The sequence below is a fragment of the Molossus molossus genome, unplaced genomic scaffold, assembly GCF_014108415.1.
Source record: "Molossus molossus isolate mMolMol1 unplaced genomic scaffold, mMolMol1.p scaffold_m16_p_2, whole genome shotgun sequence".
NCBI lineage: Eukaryota > Metazoa > Chordata > Mammalia > Chiroptera > Molossidae > Molossus > Molossus molossus.
This window is the reverse complement of record NW_023425355.1, coordinates 110,676,310-110,682,309: the sequence shown is the minus strand read 5'-3', so window position 1 is coordinate 110,682,309 and position 6,000 is coordinate 110,676,310.

Below are 6,000 nucleotides of genomic sequence, written 5' to 3'. Positions count from 1 at the left end.
TGCAGACCAGAGAGTCCTGGGTTCAGTTCCCGCTAGGGGCACATGCCACAAAAAAAAAAAAAAGAAAGAAAAGAAAAGAAAGAAAGAAAAGAAAGAAATTACGGTAATCTTAGAAAAACCAAATATAGAAATAGACAATCACAATACCTCTAACCAAGAAGTACAGAGGAATGTTCTTTGCCCTAAACAGTGTTAATTTGTTTTTCCAACTTAATGAAATTCATGTTTCTTTCATCAATCGAAATTAACTCACTTTCCTTTCATTTTATTTTATTAAAAGACTGTCAAAGAGATAAAAATCTCCTTATTACTTATTTCTTGCTATCCAGCTTTTCATTAATAGATAATTTAGTGAGTTTCTCATGATGCCACCGGAGGTTTCAATAAAGAGGCAAGCTGTGCAGAACAGAATTCAACTGATACTATCTGAGTTGTACATTTTATTTTTTTCTTTTGAACACTGGAAGCTTGACAGGGAATGGAGTTTTTATTTATTTATTTATTATTTTTTTATTTTATTTTTATTTTTTTTATTTTTATGAATTTTTATTTATTTTTTTTGTTACAGATATTTTACCTTTTTACCCCATTGGCACCCCCCACCCCACCCCACCTCCGCTCCGTCCCCGGCTTAGTTGTCCATGTCCATTGGTCATGCATACATGCATATAAGTTCTGTGGTTTATCTCTTCCCACCCCCCACCCCCCCATCCCCTCTTCTGAGGGATGTCAGTCTGTGCCCTACTTCCATGTGTCTGGGTCTACTGTATTCCTCAGACTGTTATGTTCATTATATTCCGTATATAAGTGAGATCATGTGGTATTTGACTTTTTCTGCTTGGCTTCTTTCACTTAGGATAATACTTTCAAGGTCCCTCCATGTCGTCTCAAAGGATAAGAGATCTTTCTTTCTTACCGCTGCATAGGACTCCATTGTATATATGTACCACAACTTTTTTATCCATTCGTCTACTGGTGGACACTTGGGCTGTTTCCAGAGCTTAGCTATTGTAAATAGTGCTGCTATGAACATGGGGGTACATATATTCTTCCTGATTGGTGTTTCAGGCTTCTTAGGGTATATTCCCAGCAGTGGGATCACTGGGTCAAATGGAAGTTCAATTTTTAATTTTTTGAGGTAGCACCATATTGTTTTCCATAGCGGCTGCACCAGTCTGCATTCCCACCAGCAGTGTATTAGAGTCCCCTTTTCTCCACACCCTCGCCAACACTTGTTGTTTGATGATTTGTTGATGGCGGCCAATCTGACAGGTGTTAGGTAATACCTCATTGTTGTTTTAATTAGCATCTCTCTGATAATTAGTGATGTTGAGCATTTCTTCATATGTCTTTTGGCCATTTGTATGTCCTGTTTGGAGAGGTGTCTATTCAGCTCCTCTGCCCATTTTTTAATTGGGTTCTTTGTCTTCCTTTTGTGGAGTTGTATGAGCACTCTATATATATTGGAGATTAGCCCCTTTTCTGATTCATCATTGGCAATGATGTTCTCCCATACAGTGGGTTGCCTTTCCATTTTGATGATTGTGTCTTTTGGTGTGCAGAAGCTTTTGAGTTTGATGTAGTCCCATGTGTTCATTTTCTCCTTTATTTCTGTTGCCTTAGGTGATGTATCAGTGAAAATTCTGCTCCTTATGATGTCCGAAATTTTGTTGCCTACATTTTCTTCTAGAATTTTTATGGATTCACGGGTCACATTTAAGTCTTTTATCCATTTTGAGTTTATTTTTGTGTATGGTGTAAGTTGATGGTCTAGTTTCATTTTTTTGCATGTCGCTGTCCAATTTTCCCAACACCATTTATTAAAGAGGCTGTCTTTACTCCACTGTATGCTCTTGCCACCTTTGTCAAATATTAATTGAGCGTATTGCCTTGGGTCCATTTCTGGGTTTTCAGTTCTGTTCCACTGGTCTATATGCCTGTTCTTGTGCCAGTACCAGGCTGTTTTGGTTACAGTCGCTTTGTAGTATAACCTGATATCTGGTATTGTGATCCCACCTACTTTGTTCTTCTTTTTCAAGATTGCTGTGGCTATTTGGGGTCTTTTTTGGTTCCATATGAACTTTTGAAGTATTTGTTCTAGTTCTATGAAATATGTCGTTGGTATTTTGATGGGGATTGCATTGAATCTATAGATTGCTTTGGGTAGTATGGACATTTTAATTATGTTAATTCTTCCAATCCATGAACAGGGTATGTGCTTCCACTTTTTTATATCTTCCTCTATTTCTTCTTTCAATGAACTGTAGTTTTCTGCAGATAGGTCCTTTACTTCTTTGGTTAAGTTTATTCCTAGGTATCGTAATTTTTTTGGCGCGATGGTAAGTGGGATTGGATTTTCAGTTTCTCTTTCTGTGAGTTCATCATTGGTGTACAAGAATGCCGTCGATTTCTTGACGTTAATTTTGTATCCTGCTACTTTGCCAAATTCATTTATTAAGTCTAATAGATTTTTGATGGAGTCTTTAGGGTTTTCTATGTACAATATCATGTCATCTGCAAATAATGACAGTTTCACTTCCTCCTTTCCAATTTGGATCCCTTTTATTTTTTCTTCTTGTCTGATTGCTGTGGCTAAGACTTCCAGTACAATGTTAAATAAGAGTGGCGAAAGTGGACATCCCTGTCTTGTTCCTGTTCTTAATGGAAATGTTTTTAGTTTCTGTCCATTGAGTATGATGTTGGCTGTAGGTCTTTCAAATATGGCCTTTATTATGTCGAGATATGATCCCTCTATTCCTACATTGCTGAGCGTTTTTATCAGAAATGGATGCTGGATATTGTCGAAGGCCTTTTCAGCATCTATTGATATGATCATGTGGTTTTTATTCTTCATTTTGTTTATGTGGTGTATCACGTTTATTGATTTGCAAATATTGTACCAGCCTTGCATCCCTGGAATGAATCCCACTTGGTCATGGTGAATAATTTTTTTGATGTATTTCTGGATCCGATTTGCTAATATTTTGTTCAGGATTTTGGCGTCTATGTTCATCAGGGTTATTGGCCTGTAGTTTTCTTTCTTTGTAGGGTCTTTTTCTGGTTTTGGAATTAAAATTATGCTGGCTTCATAGAACGTGTTGGGAAGTCTTCCTTCTTCTTGAATTTTTTGAAAGAGTTTGTGGAGAATGGGTGTTAGTTCTTTTTTGAATGTTCGGTAAAATGCCCCCGTGAAGCCATCTGGGCCTGGGCTTTTGTTTGCTGGGAGAGTCTTGATTACCTCTTCAATTTCCTTAGTTGTTATTGGTCTGTTCAAGTTTTCTATCTCTTCCGGGAATAGTTTTGGGAGACTGTGTGTTTCTAGAAATTTGTCCATTTCGCTTAGATTGTCGAATTTGTTGCCATATAGTTGTTCGTAGTAGTTGTTAACGATCTTTTGTATTTCCGTAGTGTTGGTTGTTACTTCTCCTCTTTCATTTCTGATTTTGTGTATTTGGGTTCTCTCTCTTTGTTTCTTGGTGAGTCTAGCTAAGGGTCCATCAATCTTGTTTATCTTTTCGAAAAACCAGCTCTTTGTTTCATTGATCCTTTGAATTGTTTTTTTGGTCTCTATGTCATTTATTTCTGCTCTGATCTTTACTATTTCCTTCCTTCTACTTGCTCTGGGGTTTTCTTTTTGTTTGCTTTCTATTTCTTTAAGTTATGAGGTTAGACAGTCAATTAGAAATTTTTCTTGTTTTTTGATGTAGGCCTGTAGTGCTATGAACTTCCCTCTCAGAACTGCTTTTGCTGCATCCCATAGATTTTGTGTTGTTGTGTGTTCATTTTCATTGGTTTCCAGGAAGTTTTTAATTTCTTCCTTGATCTCCTCGGTGACCCATTTATTGTTTAATAACATGCTATTTAGCCTCCATGTGTTGAAATGTCTTTGCATGTTCTTGTTGCAATTGATTTCTAGTTTCATGTCATTGTGATCTTAGAAGATGCTTGATATGATTTCAATCTTCTTGAATTTGTAGAGATTTAGTTTGTGTCCTATCATGTGGTCTATCTTTGAGAATGTCCCATGTGCACCTGAGAAGAATGTGTTCTGTAGTTTTGGGGTGTAATTCTCTGTAGATATCTATTAAATCCATTTGGTCTAGTGCTTCCTTTAGAGTCTCTGTTTCCTTGCTAAATTTTTGCCTAGAGGATCTCTCCAGTGCTGTCAATGGGGTATTGAAGTCCCCTGCTATGATTGTATTGTTGTCGATTTCTCCTTGGAAGTCCTCCAGAAGATTTTTAATATATTTTGGTGCTCCTATATTGGGTGCATATAAGTTTATCAAGGTTATATCTTCCTGTTGGATAGATCCTTTTAATATTATATAGTGGCCTTCTTTGTCTCTAGTTATAGTCTTCATTTTGAAATCTATTTTATCAGATATGAGAATTGCTACCCCAGCTTTTTTTTGCTTTCCATTTGCTTGGAGAATTTTTTTCCATCCCTTCACTTTCAACCCATGTGAGTCTTTTGTTGAGAGGTGGGTCTCTTGTAAACAACATATAGATGAGTCATGCTTTCTTATCCATTCAGCTACTCTGTGTCTTTTTATGGGAGCTTTCAATCCATTTACGTTTAAGGTGATTATTGATATGTACTTATTTATTGCCATTTTTGTTTAGTGTGGTTCTATTTTTCTTCCCATTTCTACTGCTAATTACAGCAGTCCTTTTAACATTTCTTGCAGTGCTGGTTTGGTGCTAATATATTCCCTTAGCCTTTTTTTTTTGTCTGGGAAGCTCTTTATTTGATCTTCTATTTTGAATGATAGCCTTGCTGGGTAGAGTAGTCTTGGATTCAGATTCTTGTTTTTCATGACTTTGATTACTTCATGCCATTCTCTTCTGGCCTGTAGTGTTTCTTGTGAGAAGTCAGCTGAGAGCCTTATGGGGTTCCCTTTGTAGGTAACCTGTTGCTTATCTCTTGCTGCTTTTAGGATTCTCTCTTTGTCTTTAATTTGTGGCATTTTAATTACTATGTGTCTTGGTGTGGGCCTGTTTGGGTTCTTCTTACTTGGGACTCTCTGTGCTTCTTGAACTTGAATGACTTCTTCCTTCACCAAATTAGGGAAGTTTTCTCTCACTATTTTTTTGAATATATTCTCTATCCCTTGCTCATTTTCTTCTTCTTCGGGGACTCTTATGATGCCAATATTATTACGTTTCCAGTTGTCCCATAGTTCTCTTAAGCTGTCTTCCTGTTTTTTAATAGTTTTTTTCTTTTGTTTTTCTGATTGGTTGATTTTTTCTACCCTGTCTTCTAATTCACTGATCCGGTCCTCAGCTTTCTCTACTCTGCTTTTTAAATCTTCCAATGTGTTTTTCATTTCTGATATGTCATTTTTTATCTCTTCTTGTTGGTTTTTAATTTCCAACTGGCTTATTTTCAGTGTCTGTATGTCCTTACTCATGTTGTTCAGCTTCCTCAAGATCATGGCTCTGAATTCTAGCTCTGTTAACATGCCTAATTGCTCCACATTGATCTCATCTTCGGTGGAGGTCTCTTGGTCTTTCATTTTGCTTCTGTTTCTCTGTTTCACCATTTTGGCTATCACTGTGGGCTTTGGAGCCTGTCAAGTTCTCCCTGTGGGTGTTGGTGTTCTGCTGTTTGTGGCTCCCTCTCCTGTGTTTAGATGAGCGAGGGAGGACCCACCTTGAACACCACTGTCAAGTCTTACTTTCCTGTTTAAAGTTGCCAGCCCAGGAAAGGTACTGTTATCCTCTAGCTTTTTGCCTGGAGGCTAGCAGTCTAGGTTACTTGATGAGTTTTGGGTTGTCAGTTGATTGAAAAACTCCCTCTGGTGCTCAGCCAAGGGGCTTTCATGAGGGTGGGGCAGATGCTGGTTGTTAGTGAGCCTCAATTAGAACTTCAGTGGCCCACAGGGTGGGGTTGGATCTCCGAGGGAGGGGCTGCTGCCTCTCCTCAGAGCCCTGGGAAGGAGCAATGTGGCCACCGTCCTGTGTGGCAGCAACTCAGCCAAAGCTCTGAGCGCCCTCCTA